Source organism: Strigops habroptila, chromosome 3, assembly GCF_004027225.2.
Source record: "Strigops habroptila isolate Jane chromosome 3, bStrHab1.2.pri, whole genome shotgun sequence".
NCBI classification, from domain to species: domain Eukaryota; kingdom Metazoa; phylum Chordata; class Aves; order Psittaciformes; family Psittacidae; genus Strigops; species Strigops habroptila.
The window spans coordinates 55,011,868-55,030,535 of record NC_044279.2 but is presented as its reverse complement, the minus strand read 5'-3'; the positions used below and the strand labels follow the sequence as shown (position 1 = coordinate 55,030,535).

The 18,668-nt window shown below is 37.8% G+C and overlaps 1 protein-coding gene across 11 annotated transcripts in view; it reads left to right on the top strand.

The window, feature by feature from the left end:
- Positions 1–18,668, top strand: part of PPARA (peroxisome proliferator activated receptor alpha) — a 207,920-nt gene that overhangs the window by 96,213 nt on the left and 93,039 nt on the right. For all 11 annotated transcript variants that reach the window (XM_030480535.1, XM_030480517.1, XM_030480523.1 and 8 more), the window contains one exon: positions 10,898–10,975. The gene's annotated coding sequence lies outside the window, so the exon portion shown is untranslated. The remainder of the gene's footprint in view (positions 1–10,897; positions 10,976–18,668) is intronic.

Below are 18,668 nucleotides of genomic sequence, written 5' to 3'. Positions count from 1 at the left end.
CAGTATCAGAACAGTACTTCTATTTTTAAAATGCAATCAATCAATCATTTTAATATATTGCACCCTTAGTGCCAAACACCTCAGAAAACGGTGTGTACGGCAGTAAAAGTAAAGCATCTGAAACTCCTTCTGTGGAGTCATTCTTCCTTTCTCACCCATATGCATACAGTAAAATCTTAAAGCTGCAAGGTAAGTCTGAAATTGCATGACAGAGAGTAAGTCCTGTAAACAAGACCTATTGCCAGGTAGGGTTTGGTGTCATGGACTGAGCTAGGAAGGACAGCGAAACTGCCCTAGCTGGCTCAAGTCTGCCTAGAAATACAGCATCTGCTTGTTCTTGGGTTTTGCCGGGTACAACAGAAGTGTCTTGTACATTTGTTCTTCACCTGCAAAGTAAGGATTAATGCTTCCTTCTTGTTAGCACTCGTAAAGTTACTTGGATGTTCCTCCAATATGCTGCAAATACACCTATCACTGTTGTTAGTGATAAAAATACGAAATACGTGACTCAGTAATGTTAATGGTGTGTTAACTGGGAGGATTTTTAACACAATTTAAATATAAAAATATCAGCACCATATTCCAGCAAATAACTAACTGCAGTGAGAGCATACCTGTATGTTGCCTATATTTACACTTCCATGTGGATTTTCTCATGGGTGAGGTTTTTCTTAGGTCAGTCATATTTTGAGAGTGACCTTCAACCATTATATTAATGAAAGGCTTTTTTTAAAGGATCAGCAAGAGATGCTGATGTTTTCAGTCATCAAACTGATAGGACCATCGCATTGGACCAAATATGTCCAAAATAATCTCACGTGAATTACCAGTTAATTTCAAACATTCTTGTTGCCCCAACAATAAATAAAGGGGGAAATTCTGAAAGAAATTTTCGGTTTCAGTTGAACAGTAGCCTGCACAAATGTAGTTTTTATTCCATTTATGTAACAAAAAAAATAACTCAATGCAAAGCAAGTATAGCTGAGGTGAAATTGGAAACAAAGGAGCAAATTATCTGGGCTCACATCATAGGTTACAGAGATAAGACATCTGGATTTCCAGTCAATTCTCTGAAGGTGTAACTAGGAGTTAATAGGGTTTGCTGTCCTCTTACATAAGAGCATTTTTTACTCAGCGTCTGAGATCTAGGTTCCTTAGGGGATTAATAAGTATTTTTCCATAAATTCAAAATAAGCACCTTGGAACTACTGGGCAGCTTATGACAGTACTTCTTAGCCTTATGCGTTCATAACTGTAGTGGTGTATTTTTGCAATTTTTACATCTAAATACATCCTTACTAGGGAAAGCTACCTCAGCAAGCAGAATATAAACATTCATGCCAAGACTTTTTTAAAATGTTTACCACTTTGTTAAACCATACATTAGGCAATATCTCAAAGGATTTTTTTTAAGTAGCAATAACAAGGGCTTTTATTTTGTGTTTGTCTGCTCCGCTAGGTCCCTTCCCATTACATGCTTCATTTTAACAGGCAGCAAGCATGTTCGGCTGCTTCCTTGAGATGCATCTGCATTGCTGACATCTGGAAAGCAGCCATATGGGGTTCCACACATAGTTTTTGGAAGCACCATTTGCTGGCGGTGCGATCCAGAGCAGACACCTCTTTTGGCAGAACTTTATTGCCATCTATTTTTAGTTGAACTCTTGTACATCAGATTACTGTGTGTGAGCCACAAGAGTGTAGCTTGTAGACAGACACTCCAAGAAGAAAGGAAGGCTTCACTGTGTGGTCGTTAAAGTGCTTGGGGGTGAGCTATCTGCATGTACTTTCCGTGACCTGCCTCTGTCTCATTAGTATAACATTCAGAGCTGACAAAGAAACTGAAAAGGAAGTGGGTCTTGCACTGTCCTTTCTGTTATCCTCATGGCACGTGGCAGCACATAATGAACTTTGAGGAAATGCTGGCCAGAATACTCCAATTCTAAAATAGAGGACATGAGGTGTTCCACCAGCAGAGCACACATGAGCAATGCATCCTACAACTGAATTAGTAACAATTTGATGGGATCTTGTAGCTGAGGTCTGCAGCTTTCCAGTAGTTCCAGGAAGAGCTGTTGACTGTCGTTTTGCCCAAAGCCAGGGAAAGGCCTGGTGTTTCCCTAAATCCTAGGGCAGTGGAAAGAATGAAAAACTGTAGATTCCCTGAAAAAATTTTCCAGTCTCTGTTTGTGTAAAAAAATGCTTTTCTCAGAGGCTTGCAGGAGCAGCTTGGTTTTAGTGATGTTGGTACTCATGCTTTTGTAACTTATTGAACATTTCTATATCAAATAATTGTATAAGTATGTATGTTTATAGGTCGCCATACTTAAATACTCATGGCATAAATGAAAGACTTAGGCCTCTTAGTAGGCTGTGTTGTTAGTGTATGTTTTGGAATTCATCCTACAGTTCCGTGCATTGCTTGGTGAATGGTAGAGGACAGACTGTCACGGTGGAGTATATCAAATGTCTGGTTCTTTCCTGAGCCTTTTCTGAATAGGAGATTTTGGATATAGGAAAGGCATAGCACTCAAAAACTTAAGTCGTATTTGAATATTTGAATTGCCATTTGTGCAAAAATATATCATACGTTTACTACACAATTGTTTTAAGCTCCAAAACACACACAGAATCTCCATGAAAAATCTCATTTTCTTTTATGAAGATACTCAGGCTTATTTTGTAATTGATTTTATTTTGTATTATTATCATTATTTTTAAGTAAAACCTTTCTCCTCTAAATGTAGATTGCAAGTCTTTGTAAGTAGTTTGCAAGCAATTAGTTTGTGCAGTGTTTGGACTCTGAAAAGGACTTTACAGATCAGCAGTGGCTAGGAATGTAAGCTAGTGCCAGGTGAATGGCCAGCTTTCATTCCTTTCCCATAGCTAATGTCAAAGGGTCAGAAATGACACATCATTTTTTTAATGTGGTTTTTAAACAAAATTGTAAAAATTGCAGTGCCCATGTTTCCAGAGCGAAAAAGCTTGCTAACATTCAGCGTCAGCTGTGTTAGGCTTCTTGTCTTGATGACGGTTTACATTGATATTTTTTGTCTGATCAGTGCTTCTTGACATTACTTCACCAGAACCATCCAGTTAAAAGATCTCAGGGAGAGGACCGCAAACAAATGCCAGTATTTAAAGGTCATTACCATTGTTTCCCTTTGATATTAGATACTTGTTTTCATGTAGCAAGAAGATTTTTTTGCTTCTATTTTATCAGGTCCCAGTTACGATAACATGTGTAGCTTGTGTAGATACACTTAAGTGTGGTCTGCTATATACTATGTATAGTCTATTATCCAGATACATCTGTAAGCCTTTAAAAATTACATTGCATACTATACCAGTCTTCCTATCTATATATTGATCATTTTTGGATAACAGACCATTCTGAGAGCTCTTCTGTTATTAAAGAAAATATAAATGAAGTATTCGTGTATTCTCATATGCCTTATTAAGCAATCCTATGTCTTATTTTCCCATCTAGATATTGCAAAATACTTTGTTTACTTACTTTATCATTTATCATGCAGTGTGGATAGTTGAAGTCATGGCAATCCTATTCGTTCTTTCTGCTTTAATAATTGGTAGTAGGTTATGTTTATGTTAGAAAGATCATAGTTTTTCTTACATGAATTACCAAGTAGATGAGTGTTATAATTGTTATTCAGAGCTTAGATGATTCATTATTGATAAAAAGTGGTGTTCCTTTCTGAAATGAATGGGCTGTTTATTTGGAAGGTTAGGTGTTACAGTTGTCTTTCCAATTACAATGATTTGGGGTTTGGTTTCTTTTTTAGAAACTAAAGATCATACTAGCAAAAAATATTGGTAATCCACCACCAAACTTTGCAGGTTCCTGGTTTTCTACCAGCCCAACGTTTTGCAAGACAGTATCAGCTATCTTTGGAGGAGGCAGACTAGCATGCCACAAAAGATGAAAGACTGAAATGTCATTAAAGAATTCAGCAAGTCCGAGAGACTTTTGTGCTGAACCTTTCCATTTGCAAGTTCTCATTCATGTGGCAATTTTCTGTGAAAGTTTGTTTACAATTATAATTAAAGTGTTGTACATTCAAAATGTCTCCTACTGGACAGGCTCAGTCTTCCTTTGCTGAAGTCAGTCAGCCACACAGTCCAGCTGACAGTGGTGCACTTTCAGTATCCAGCATTGAGAATAGAGTGTGTTCTGGGATTATAGACCCAATGCGTATGTCCTGGTTTATCATCCACACTTTATTTAAGAGCGTGTGACTTTTTGGCTTGTTTTTGTAAAAGTGCTTTCCATGCACCGTCAATGCTGCAGGACACGGAAATTAGGAAACTTCTATATTAACATTTCCACAGCACCATAGAGGATTGTGGAAAATGTACATTTGACAACATAATTAGTATCCAAATTAGAATTAGCAAAAATGATTCATGTACAATATATGGACAAGGAAATACTTAATTGTTAGTAGGGAACCAAGCTTTTAGATTTCTTAGGTGTTGTGTGTTTAAATATTCAACTCTGATGATGTATAAATTCTGGATTTTTCTTTTCTTTTTTTTTTTTTTTCCTTGGTTACTTATGTATTTTACAGGCTCTGATTTTCTGGCCACAATAGAGCAGGAAGAATTACTTGATCTTGAGAACCTTGTTAATTTTATGGCCCATTTTCACATGGAGATCAGCTTTTATTTCCCCTCTCTCTTTATTCTTGATTTAATTGTTAGTAAGGTTTACTGAGCAAAAACACTGCATTATTATGGGAAGAAATCTAATCAATGCAGCACCAAGGGACAGTCCTTCAGAGTCCTCCCTAGTGGCTGTGAGCCAGACTAGAGGTTACTATGAGGTTACTCTGTCTGACTTTAACCAAAATACCCATCTACTTCTGAAAAGGCTGCCGGCAGCCTTGTGCATGTGTAACAGAAGCCCCATTAATATAAGCTCCCAATATATATACACCTGTTATACTAGCCCCCAGCACAGAGCCTGTGTTTCCTATTTTAAACACTTTGCATGTTTGTCTACATTCCCTTCTGTCTGCAGTTGTTCTAATGTGGTACTGCAAGAGCAACCCGTATTCGGTACCTCCAGGGAATGTAGAAGGCTAAATAAAGTTGTGGCAGATGTCAGTGGACTTTGCCAAACTCTGTTTTTCAAGGTAGATAGTTTGAAAGATTCATTAACTAATCCAGACTTTGTGATACACAAGTAACCCCATTAGTAATGTCTTTAAGTGGATTTCTTTAGTGCCTGCTCCTTCTTCAGGTACTGTTGCAGAGAATTGCATTGACATATGTGTGGGAAACACAAAACTCTGCCCCTCACCTTCCTCCCAAACCCCAATCCTCCTGTTCACGTACGGAGTTTAATTTTAAAGTTGAATTATTTGAAAGATACAGCACTTCCTTAGGGCTTTTACCTGTTTTGGCTCTGTGTTCTAATAAATTATTTGACAGCAACATGACTCTAAGATAAACTTTTCCCCTTTTATGAAATATTTGTTCAGCACTTTCCATAATATGGGTTTACCTCACAAGTTATGTATCTTTTTTGTTAAAGACAAAAAAGAAACTATCAAAAGCAGTTATCAGATACAACTGCTGATTCAGCACAGGAGCAAAACCTTAGCATTCCCATTGAGCCATGTACTTTCTGGCTACGTAGCTTTGTTTTCCAGACCAATGCATTGGGAATCATGTGTGTCAGTACTTCCTGTAGGCCCTTGCCATATTTTGCATAAAAGCAGGAAGTTTACTTCACATAGCTCTCAAGCGAAGTATACTGTTCCCCAGATAGGTCCAAAGATGCTGCAAAGAGGTGATGTTCTCACCCAGAAGCTGGCAACGTTCTCTTCGCTGCACACAGGTTGGTCTCAGGGGACACCCTTCTGCTAGTTGTGTGGCTCCTGTTACATCATGAAGTGGAGAGAAATTTCTGTAAGCAGGCACATCTGCTATTGCATTCACAGTTTTCATAATTGTTTTCACCATGCACAGTTGATAATGTCCGTGTTTTATTTTTGTTTCCAAAGCTTTTCCCGTGGAAGTTTTCAGTAAGGAATGAATCCTGACATTAGATATTGATGGCTAACAGGGGCCAGCAGTTCCACTGTGAAATGTGCTGCAATGAATCAGAAAGACACTAGAGGAACTGGATTAGCTGTACTTCTGTTTTAGCACTTCTCATCTGCAGTGTTGTTCTCCCTGCTCATACTGTGTGGCAGAATTTGATTGTGAATTACAGTCTGAGAAGTATAGGGCAATTTCAGTATGCATGTGTATTAAAAGCTTGAGAAACACTCTCCTCAGTTAAAAATCTGAAGAACTTCAGAATTGACACTCTGGACCAGACCAAGGGTCTGTCTGACCTGCTGTGTTGTTTCCAGCAGTGATTAGTAGACTTAGTTATGGAAGAAATACAAGTGGTGATATGTATATGGAATAAATAGGCAAAAGTGCTGTGGTTATTCAGGTTAGTCACACTGCACATGGAAAATCACCCTAGACTATAGTTGCTATAGGCCAGAACATTCTTACCTAAAACCTGCAATTTGTATGATTGGATTCACAGTAACATATTTTAGCATACAGGCCTGCACAGTGCATCTTGTCAAACACCAGACATGTCTGGGGTTAAGTACACGTATTCCAGCCATTTTCTAATGATCTAATTGTGTGAACATTCATCTTCAGTGACAGTAAATGCAAGATTGTTCAAATACAATCAATAACTAACTTAGCCTTAATGCTTCTTTACATAATGGTTTTGATTTGCCTTGATTGTTTCCATATTATTTCAGCATAAACCCCGTTCTTTTAGTCTTTGCAGGTGTTTTAAGGACTTTATTGTAGGTTGAAGTGTCATCATGTCACATAAATTTGCATTTTGCATAGAAGTGTTTTAGTAAAGTTCCACAGTCAGGCTGCAGAGCTTACAGGTACATGAAATAGTTGTAGTTACCACACCTAGGATGTCTTTTGGCAGTTACAAAATTATTACAAAAAAAGATTCATAGCAAACACTTTCCTAAAATATGATAAGTGGTGCAACTTTATGGAGATCCTACTTCAGCCTTATCCATTTCATTTTAGTAGGGTTCACCTCTGAAATGGCAGTCCTGTAACTGCATTTGACCACACATACTATTTTGTACTTTTCATATGTTCTACTTCCACCAAGAGTATCTGAACAGGTGAAGTGGAAATGAGTTACAGTTTTCTAATATACGTAGGAGATGCTTCTTTTCCTGAAAGTTGAATAAAATTCCTTGAAGTTAAAAAATAAAAGTATCAGACCCAGCAAGCTAACACTGAGGACACTAGATTGTTCAATGACCATTTAGAGCTCAAATCAGTTTTTGTTAAAGAAGATTCCTATTTCAAGAGAGGAAGTATTAGTTAACCATTTTAAAGGAATAAAACTCTAGCCTGGACCTGATGGTAGATGTTATATTTCTGTAATGGGCAGCATAGGCCTGTACTTCTAGTTGGGGTTAGGTTGCTTTTTAACAGTGTGTCTCTGTGAATAAATGATTTAGTCCATGTGAAACAGAAATGAGCATGTGAGGAATGCTATTAGTTAGGTAAGTTCAGGAGGTTTTTTTTTTTTTGTATTCGTAGTAGTTGTTGGAGCAAGACTTTTTCTGTGGGAAGACAAGGAAGTGACTCTTTGAAAGTTTCATGTGATACATAATTGAAACCTAGTTGCTATAAGCTATGTTACTATTGTGAATATGTTTCTGAAAGGAAACATTTCCCTAAAGAGAACCACTTAGCAATTGCTTTTAGTTCTTCACAGAAATTTAATGCTAGTTTCAGATCTTGGATTTTCCAATAGAAAGGCAAGTATTTTCAGTCCATGACTCAGGTGTCATACACAGGGATCTTTGAATATCGGAGAGGAAAAATGTTAAAACTCCTCAAGAAAGATTGATCAGCAGTCTGACCAGTACCGGGAAGAGGAGGAGGGATGGAGAATCTGTAAAAGCTGAAAATTTGCACAGTAGTCTAGTTAAGGTTAATTACAGCTAGTTAAGGTAAATTACAGCTTACTAATGTTATGCTTCATGGAGGAAATAATTCTTGTAGAAGTTGGGCAATGGACTTCCACTTTCTGGAAGTCAGCTAAGAGGTAATGTAGATTCAAACCCACTCCTCAAAAAAATACTTGCATGCTATTGTTCAAGTGGTCAAAAACACCCCAGCAATAGGGTTCCAGTCAGTCATGTTGTTTTGGGGGTTTTAATTAATTAGAAGGATAATTTCTCCTTTCTTGCCATTAAGTAAACATCTTGCATTGCTATACAGTGAATGTGGCTTTTCCATGTTAGTGGACATTATGTGTTGGTTGTACATTTGGCATTTTGCATTGCACTACTGTCATTGTGCGTAATTACCTTTAGGTAATCATGAGTTAAAACAGCAATCCTGTTGTATTAAAACCTGCCATGGTAAAAGGGTGGCTTATCCTATTGGCCTTCAAAAATATATACTCAGGTTAAGCTAAAACAGGTAAATAGATTTGCACATTAATCCTTGAGGTTACCTTTAGCACCCTTTTTTGGTGCGTTGGATTAGTGAGGAATGACCATCTCTGTGACTTTGGTTAAAACTAGGCATACACTTGCTTAGCTATCAGTGTGTAGACACTGAGCACAAAGGACAATTTTAGTGTCAGTTCTAAAGATGCATTATCATTAGTTCGCTGACTCTCAGGCCATAGCACTTTGCTGTCTCAAATACTGTAGTTAACACACTCCTGCTGTTTGCCTTCTCTTTTTGCTTTTACTCACGATGTTAAAATACAGTTCTTGCTAAAGAAGGTCATAGTTGTTGCTCAGGAAACAATATATCTGATGTTCAGTAATACCCCATTTCAGAACAAGACATAACATTTTTAATTTGAATTCCATATTCAAGTCCTTGAAGCCCTTGAAGCATGGGTATAGTGCATTTCAGAAAACAGGAACAAGTTTAATATGGTGTTTCTTGTACATTCTCATGTTTCAGCAGAAGTATATCTGGGCAACTGCTGCTCTTCTGTGATAAATCTAAAAGTGAGGGGTTTCTTATTAACTCTCTGGAGGAGGAATTTAAGACCCAGTCATGAAAACACTGACATGACTGAGTAAAGTTTTTCACATCTAAACATCTGCAGGATTGTAGCCTATAATAAACTGTAATAATGGAATAGTCTGAAAACCATGTCTATAAAGTCTCAATGTAGCACTGTATCAACACATATTCTTCATACAGCTTTAAGGCAGTCATGTTTGAGCAGTTTCTTTATCTGTAGCATTTCTGTCCCATCTTGTGTCTGGACTGTTTTCTGCCTGTAGGTTCCCACTGGCCACATGTCTGACTGAGGCTAAAGATTATTTTTGTGTACAGTACCTATATTCTATTTTAAGGAAAAATATACACATGCATTTTTCTTCTTTGTTAATAAACTGAGTGACAATTTAAAATAAATTATTTCAGCTGTTCAGAATGGTGCACAAATGTACTGGCACAATCAGAGTAAGTTGAATTGTGAGCGAAGTATTATGTCACCAAAGGAGCAGCAGAAGAGGAGCTGGTCTCTGATCACTAAGGCAAGATAAAGCAGTGCTGAGAGGGTGGCTTTGAGAAAAATAAACCAGACTATTCTAGTACTTGGGTGAACTATGGAAGCAGCAACAAAAGAGAGGGAAAATCTTACCAAAGGAAAAATGTGGGAAAAGCATAAAGGTATACTGTAGAGTGAAAGAGCAATACTGAAACAAGTGGGAAAAAAAAAGAAAATCAGTCTGGGACAGAAATAAAAAAAAAAAAAAAAAGGGTTGCGGGCTTATAAAAACCATAGCATTAACATGATTGATATCTTCATAACTTCATAGAAAGAGAGGATAGGAATAAGAAGTGAATAGGCATTGGTATGAATTGAGAAATGCCAAAATGGGAGATGTCTTTTGTTGGAGGAAAACAATATTCCAAGGATATTTGATGGGGTGTTGCACATATACAAGTTCTAAGGTCATTGTGGAGAAAAGTTACCTTTCTTCAAAAACCAGCAGCAGAATTAGCTGTAGAAAACTAGAAGCAGTAAGAAATTAATAGATTTAGTATGCAGTCTGCTGAATAGGCAGAGAACAGTCATAGCATCACTTCTGTGAGATGACCCAGAACAATTTATCAAGAGTGTTGTTTCACATTCCTCATAGTTCTGTGACTACCACAATACAAGAAAACAGAAGTTATTTCACTAAACTGTATATATTTTTATATGTAATTAGTGGTTCCTGTATTTCACTATGATCGCAAAGGGTATGCAGAGGTATTACACAAACACATTATCAGAAAATGTTAGTATCACTGGCTACTGAGACTAAACAGCTGAATACTACATTTTATGAATAATTGATACCTAATGTATTGATGTCCATGCTTGGTTGATTAGTCTGAGCACAGTTAATCTTTCTGCTGCCAATCAGTATAGCAATTTTAAAGGACTGAAAAACAAGGCTGATATTCAGGAGTAAAGGTTGAAATATTTTTATCTGGTAACTTTCCTTTAAAATTGCTTGGCTGTGAAAGTAGAGGAGACCTTTTTAACTCAAGGCTTTCAAGGTTTGTGGCAGCTAAGTTGAGTAGTCACCAGAATCTGAAGTCATAGCACTTCCCTGAGGGTAAAGTCATCCCTCTACAAAGTGCCATTCTTGCCCCATTTACCCTCGATTAAGGCTTTCAAAGTAAGTTTAAAGTGGGACACTGGCCTTCTATTGAAGCACATTCCTCACCTGCAGAAAAGAATTTGGAAGGCCTGCATTTAATATCTGTGTGTCTGTTTCTCGCTTTTTCCCCCTCATAATGACAACATATACATTTTATTTATTTTTTTTTCCGAAATTTTTTGAAACAGAAAGAGTGACATAGTGGGGAATCAAGCTGGAAGACGAAAGAAGTGAAGAGTGGCCATCTATGCAGAGGAAATGACAAGGTATGCATAGCAATCACACTGGAGATTCATTTCTTGCTGGTGCTTAGGTCTTCATGGTAGATTAGTTCTGGCAATAAAGTTTAAAAATAGTCCTCAGAAACCTTGGAAAAGATGTTTTGAAAAGAGCTTTTTTTTTTTCTGTTTGATTGCCAGAGTAAGCAAAGTAAGTATTTATGTCTTTATAAATATCTTTAAGATACATCTTTAAACTCATTGCTATGCTGAATTGTAGCTGTATTTCTACAGGTAAATGGCAGTCACATTCATCAATTGGGGTTTTTTTTGGCAGAGGCCAATAAAAACAATCCTTCTCCCACCACCAAGCTTAAATCCCTCCAGATATTATCAATGGTCATTCTCGAGACTCTAAAATAATCTTTTCATGGATTCATTTAAATCATGGTACACTCAGTGCAAGAGTTGTACCATTTTCTCTTTTCTTTTCTTTTATAACCATTACAAGAAGATGTGCTAGTACCTGGTTTGCACTGCAATTGAAGAATATGTTCCTTTACGTTTGTCATCCTGTAGACTTGTAACTTGAGAAATGCAAAATCAGCACTACTAGCAACTTATGCCTCTCAATTATTTTCAGTAGTGAATGTGTAATATTTATACAGTGACTGCTAAGAGACTGGCACAAGGCTATATGCCACTTAAGTTCTGAGGTTAAATGTTACTTCAGTGATGCATAAAATCTGTACTGACCATCTGCCCAGCATTGATTTGAACCCATTAATGAATGTGAAATTGGGAATTATGATCTCCCTTTAACAAGTGGTAAGCCTGAGCCCCAAAGGGCTCGTGTAATCATTTCAAGTCATACAGGTAGTGTATAATAGAGCCAGCAATGAAAGCCCGACCTGCCATCCTTCGTATTTGGGCATCCCTGCATTTGATGTCCTTTTCATTATGTTCTGTCATGTGCGGAATGTGTACATCAAGAGCTATACATTCTTTATGTACGGTTTTAACCGTCAAATTCTCTTGCAGAGTAATTTAAAACATGCAGTTAATGTGAACTGTGAATCATGCTGGTCCATAAAGAACAACATGAGACACAATGCAAAAAGGCCAGCATAAACAGCACCAGATGGCCTTCATAAATTGAGCAAAGGCACAAAATGCCAAAAGGGAGAGCTGTTATTGTGACCTCCCTTTCTATTTTTTTGCATAGTGTTGAGAGGAAGACTACGCAGATCTTTCTGTAGTACAGAGAGGAACGGCTGGTGTAGGACGATTAATGCTTTTCCTTTTGTAATCTTGCTGAACATCTCTTTGATTTCCTTTAGTAAATGTCAGGTCACATGTTGGCTGCTTGCATTCTAAAACTGAAGTATAAATCATTTTCTCAAGTGACAGAAACTGTCATTTTACCTTGCAAAATATTTTTCTAACTATATCTTATGTAACTGTTACAGTTGTTGACATTTTCCTTAAAAGCCTTGTTCATTTGACACACAAGATTCAGTATAAATCTATAAACTGGAATAGAGAATTCTTTTGCCTTTGCTTCTGTTTCCTTTACCATGAGTTGAAGAAAGGAATATTATGCATTTCTGAGTCACGCCGTAGAAAGGTATTTTATTTTTAATATCATTAGAATTTTAAAAGAAGGAGAAGGCTAAACCTTAGCATAGGTGAAACCAAGAGTTAAGACGCTTCAGTTAGAGAAAGGGACTATTAAATTTTGATTGGGTGCTATCACCGATACTTCAAATAAAATGTTGATGTGGTGATGTGGGGAGTGCAGATAATGAGTTGGATGCTGGAGAAAGGCTGTTGATTTTTATGGAAAATGTGTATAAAAAATACATGATCCTCAACCAGAGGTGTTCATGTCAGTGTATAGACTCCTTATGTCTCTCTTGGGTTGTGTTTACAAGAGTACAGCCCTATATAGCTGTGTCTTGGCATAGATAAAGATTGAAAGTACTCGTCCAAAGCTTACGTTGTGTTGTGCTTGATTCCTGCCCAGCTTAGAGGTGATACTCTAGCATTAGTAATCTGCTTTCCGTCTGCTCTTACATGTGTGCAGAAAACTATTGATATGTCCACCTGATGGGTCTTTTAAATCAAATTTACAAAAAATAATAATTTCTTAGAAAAAAAAGGCTGCAAAATGTGGAGTCATTTGGTATGAAATTCCTGCTGGCAAGGCCTTTGACTTGCAGCTTCTGCTGGACCCAGCTGAGGCATGGAAGAGAGAATTTTTGCAGGTATTTCAGGTCATTATTTGCACCAATCTCACCCTAATGAGCAGCGAATTAAAGTGTTTCCACATTGTTCTGCAAAAATAAATTCAAGAAACACTGCGTTTCTTCTGAGGGAATGCTCCAAGGGTGATCTGGGTGGCAGGAGATTGGTCTTGAGCATGGGTATGTTAATGCTAATGCATCCAAATGTTTTAGTTAAATTTTAAGCAAGCTGGAGACCCTTATGGTAGATGCAGAATATTTTAAAACACCTTTAGGAGTTTGAAGATATATTAAAATGATCTGAACCGGGATCTGAATTGTTGGGTTAAGTACGCTGTTGCTCTTAATACGTTGCCGAGTTTAGGAAAGGAAGTCATATCTTGATCTAAATATCCCTGCTTTACAATGAGATACTGTATAATAACCTGCATAGCAAACAGTTGAACTCAACACAGACACATGTTAGACGAGAGCTTTGTCTCAGTTAAAGAAAGGAGTGAAAAGTGCCCTACTCATTTCCATGACTGGCCTGAAGGCCAGACTCCCCACAGAGCTTAGAACAATGTACTCTGGCATCTGTGGCATCTCGTGATCATGAGTTTGGGCTTTGTAGAATCTCAGTTCCCTTCTTCTCAAAATCGGAAGTAGGAGATGGGTGCCCAGGAAACAGGTACCCTGTATCAGTCTACATACTTACATGATCTGAACATTGTCAAAGCTGGTTCATAGACATTAAAATTTGTTCTCCTCAGCTCATAGAGGTAGGAACATAATACTTCACAGGTGTGGAAGCGAAGCACAGTTATGTTGTATACTTTAGGATGTATAGCCTCAAAGGTTGAGGACATATTAACAAGCATTCATCATGGGTCAGCTCATCTTGTAACATCTTCAGAGAGACCAACAGCCAGGTTGCAGTTTGCTTTTGAAAGTCTGACTGGTTATTTCAGCATCTAAAGAAGCCAGGAGAACTGACCTTATTTTTCTGAAAACCTGACCCAAGTACTTGCCCAAAGATCATGAAGGAAATATGTGGTACAGTTGTGAAATTAATCCCACTCTCTCAAATTTCTGCACACCCAAAGGACCTTCCTCCCTCCCTCCTGATGCTCTTTTTTGTTCCAAAGACTTCTTTTGCTGAGTTTTTGGAAGACAATGCAGCTCTTCTGTGAAGCATTCTCATTACATCTTTCTTTCTCTTTCTGCAAGCTGTAATAGAGGGGGACTCCCAACAGTACTCTCAGGAAGACCCATAGTGCACATTAGAAAATAGTGGGTCCTGAACCCTGAAGTCTCCGAAGGCTTACTGGATGATCTCCTTTTAAGATCTCTGTTGGTACCAGTTATCTCAAATTACAAACCATTGGCAGGTCTCAGAAATCTGCAAGAGTAGGTCTCCCCAGTTGTTATATATCCCAGGAGATGTGCAAAGAAAAGAATGACGATTAAAGTTTATGGTGTGAGCAAAAAGAAGTCAGAGGGAACATTTCTCAGTGTTCTTTTTGTGAGTTTTTTTAAAGGAAAAATACCATTCAGTGACAGGCCTTTCTAATGATTGAATACACTCTGAGTTTTGCATTTGCAAGAAGGCCTAGAGGAACACACTTTTTCTGCTGGAAGACCGCAGTCTTTAGCACTCTCAATATTAAGATCATTTGAGCCAGGGTTCCCTGCCCATGTTACTAAAATGAATTTTAATCAATCTTGAAAAAAGACTTTAATAACCTGAATTATGGTCCCCAGTGCTAGATCCTTGATAGAAGAAGAAGCCTAGCAGTATTGATTCTTTCATGCTCAGCATTTCTTCTGATATTTTTGCCACTTGTTAGCAACGTATATTTTAATAAAACCTCAGTTTATGAAGGGCCTGTTCTCAGCAATCTTTCTGTATTTAAGTGGAACATTTTTACATCATTCACATGTATTTTGCCTCATTTTAAAGAAAACCCATTTTTTTGAGGAAGATTCTGGATTCCAAAACTAATCTAAAAATAAGAACTTCCTTCCCTTTCTAATTATGACACAGCTCTTGTCAGTCTCACCAGATGGGGAAGATGAGCCAGAAAGTAGCAACCAGTTATATTCTTTCATTTTCACTTTTTCTGTGAAGAGGCAAATGCTTTTGTTTGACTCAATACAGCATTTTAACTGCTGGCCTGTATGTTTGGAAGAACTTAGAATTGGTTTTAATAAAAGAGCCTGAAGAGGTTGAGAAAATTCAGAGCCTCCCTGAGAAAACTGCTAATATCTGGAAGGGGCTGCCTTCATTTTTGGCCAGGAAGTCCAATGGGAATGCACAGGAGCAGTTTACTGATTGTATGTGAAGAAAGAAGCGGCGGGAAGCTGAAACTAATAATGCTGCTAATATTTCTCTAGGTTTGTGTTCTGTCGAGGTAAATTACAGCAAAGTCCACAGGTGGCATCTTGTGTGTGGCCTACAGCCTTCTGACCTCCTCCTGAAAGGCAACCTTGTAGTTTGATTGGTTGGCTCTCCATGAGTAGGTTGCTATTGAACAGACCACTACTGCTTCTCCACAGCACTATTGCTGTACCTTTTAGGGACTGCTAAATGATGTGGTATGTACCACAGAGACCACTGTTCAGAGGAAAGTGTTGTCAAAGAGTGAGAGGGGGTTAACCACAAAATATTTACAGAATATTTACCATTTTAGTGTGCACTGAAAAAAAAACCCCATAGTTGAAAACAGGATTTTCCTTTACTGCTCTTTGTTGCATTGTGGTTTTACATTGGCTACAGAAAAGGTTCTGTACAGTGTTGATCCTCCAAAGCAGATGGCGAACAATGATTAACCAGTTCCTTCCAACTGCTCATTAATGAGCAGAAACCAAGTTGAACCAGTTATTCATATTGAATTAAGCTTAAAAAAAAAAGTCATGTGGTTAGGAGCATCAATGTTCTCATCTAAATGTAAACTTGCCCAGAATAGTGACCGTGGGGCTGGATGTCTTTTTTCAAGCTTATTTCTAGTGGCAGAGGATATGAAGAAGTAAATGATAGTAGAATATGATTATAGTTCTTAATGTAATTTAAAATTACTCCATTTTAAGTGAAATACTGATGCACAAGGGCAGGATCTCTGAGCCACATGCATTTAAAAGCCTGTCCTACACAAAAGTGTCTTGTGTGCTGCTGTTGAGACTTACTATCTTGTCTAAAGCTTCTGTAAGATACAAGTGGAAGCTCTGCTCTAACAGTATATCAAGGATTTTGGATTTATGACATTAAGAGCTACTGGGAAGCACATTTGCTGTACATCCACATTCTTAAGCTGTTTTACTCATGGCACTTGAAGGCCAAATGAGGCCTAGGTTAGGTAAGCTTTCAAATAAAAATTAAAAAAAAAAAAAAAAGTTTAATATTGATGATTTGAGAAATAGTGTCTATACCTATATACTGCCATCAGTGAGATTATAATGAAACAGGCTGGGGACCAACTCTGTAGGAAGCAACTCTGTAGAAAAGGATCTAGGAGTCCTGGTGTGCAAGTTGACTGTGCCCTTTGGGCAAAGAGCCAACTGCATCCACTGCATTAGCAAAACTACAGCCAGCAGCTCTAGAGAAGTGATGCTTCTCAATTTATACCACTTGTGAAATTGTGTTTAGAGTATTATGTTCAGTTTTGGGCACCCTAGGACGACAAAGATACTGCCATACTTGCATGAGCCCATGGAGGGTCACCAGTCTAGTCAAGGCTGGAGAATGTGGTAAGCAAGGAGAAGCTGAGAGCTGGGTCTGTTCAAGCTGGAAAGAGAAAGGCAAAGGGGAGACCTTATTGCTTTCTGCAACTACCTGATCGCAGGCTAAGGAAAAGATGGAGCCCAACTCTTCTCAGAGCCTCACAGCAATAGAATGAGGGCCAACAGCCACAAGTTGGAACATGGGAAATTCCGGTCCGATACAAGGAAAATATTTTACCAAAGAACGGTCAAACACTGGGACAGGTGCACAGAGAGATTGTGGATTCTCCATCCTTGAAGGTATCCAAGATTCAGTTGGATGCATGCCTGAGCAACCTGACGTAATTAGACCTGCTTAGAGCAGGAGGTTGGACTGGATGCTTCCAGAGGACCCTTAGAGCCTGAATTATTCTGTGGTTCTTTAATTCTTTCATAACAAGAACTAAAACAAGAACAATATTGCAGACTTGGACCACTGAAAGATCAAAAAGGAACAACTTGTTAAAATTCAGAATAGAATTGATAATACTGTATATCTGATCAGTTCACTTTCTGGCATCAGGCCAGGGGTTTATGTAATGAACAGTTAACTCACCATTTCTTCTGTATGATTCTGCCTAAAGTGAAATCAGCTTCACTGAAGTCAGATAACAAAATTCTCACTGACTTCATGATGCTCTGAATTCTGTCAGCTTAAATGGAGATAATAAGAGGGTTCTGTAAAGCCAGATAATGGTTTTAATGTGAAGAGAACTTCAGAGAATAGTTTTCACTTTTTCTGAAAGTATATGTCACAACCACCAGACTCCTTTAGCATATACAGATAAAGTTATCCTAGTATTGGAAGCAAAAAACCAGTGTTTCTCTCTCAGCTTTGTACCTGTGTTCCTGTAATCACAAGTATTCAATTGAGTTATTCATAAAAGGAGGGAAAATTACAGGGAACAAAAGCTTCCTTCCTATGATCCCCAAGTTAGAAAGTATTTCAAAGCTTTGGAAACTGTTGGCCAGTTCTGACATTTAGAAAGCACATCTTAGAAAAAAAAGATTATATGGAAAGTCCAAATCTTATCATGTGAGCTTAATTGCACCCTGAAAATGCTTGCTTTTTACAATGGTGATGAACATACAAAATGCAGTATAAACATACAGTGCAATATTAGGGCATATGTTCCTTTACTGCGTTTCTGAAAAGGGGGAAGGGTTTTTAACATAGCTTAGGCTGGCTTTACGAAATGGCATTTGTCAGCAGAGTATATATAGCCTTGTTACTGTTATGTTTCTATGATAAAAAATGTCCAGGTTCTGTTTCTTCCTCATATCTAACCAGCCTATTTTATGTAACATATACTGTTGATTACAATTTTTTTGATTATATGGCTTACGTGATCTTTAAGGTCCCTCCCAACCCTCACAATTCTATGATTCTGTGTGTGAGTACAGATAATTATAAACTCACACTGGAGTGTACTTGGCTTGTAAAATTTTTATGCAACTCTGCAGAAAAGTTACTGTTACTAAAAAACCATTCTGGAAACCAGAGTGCCTGTTTCAACAGCCCAGTCACGGTCCTTTATCTGGAGCCTTTATGTTTTGGATATCTACTTATCCAGACACTGCAGCCAGTGTTTTGGATGAGTGCAGGTGTACATGTGATTATGAATTTAGAATAGTCCGGGAATATTGAAGAACAAAAACATCTCCAATGTAGAGGTTAATTTCTCGTGAATAATGGCTACGGAACAATTTTAGTTTTCCACCCTAAGCTTCCTAATATACCCTTCTGTAACAACAGG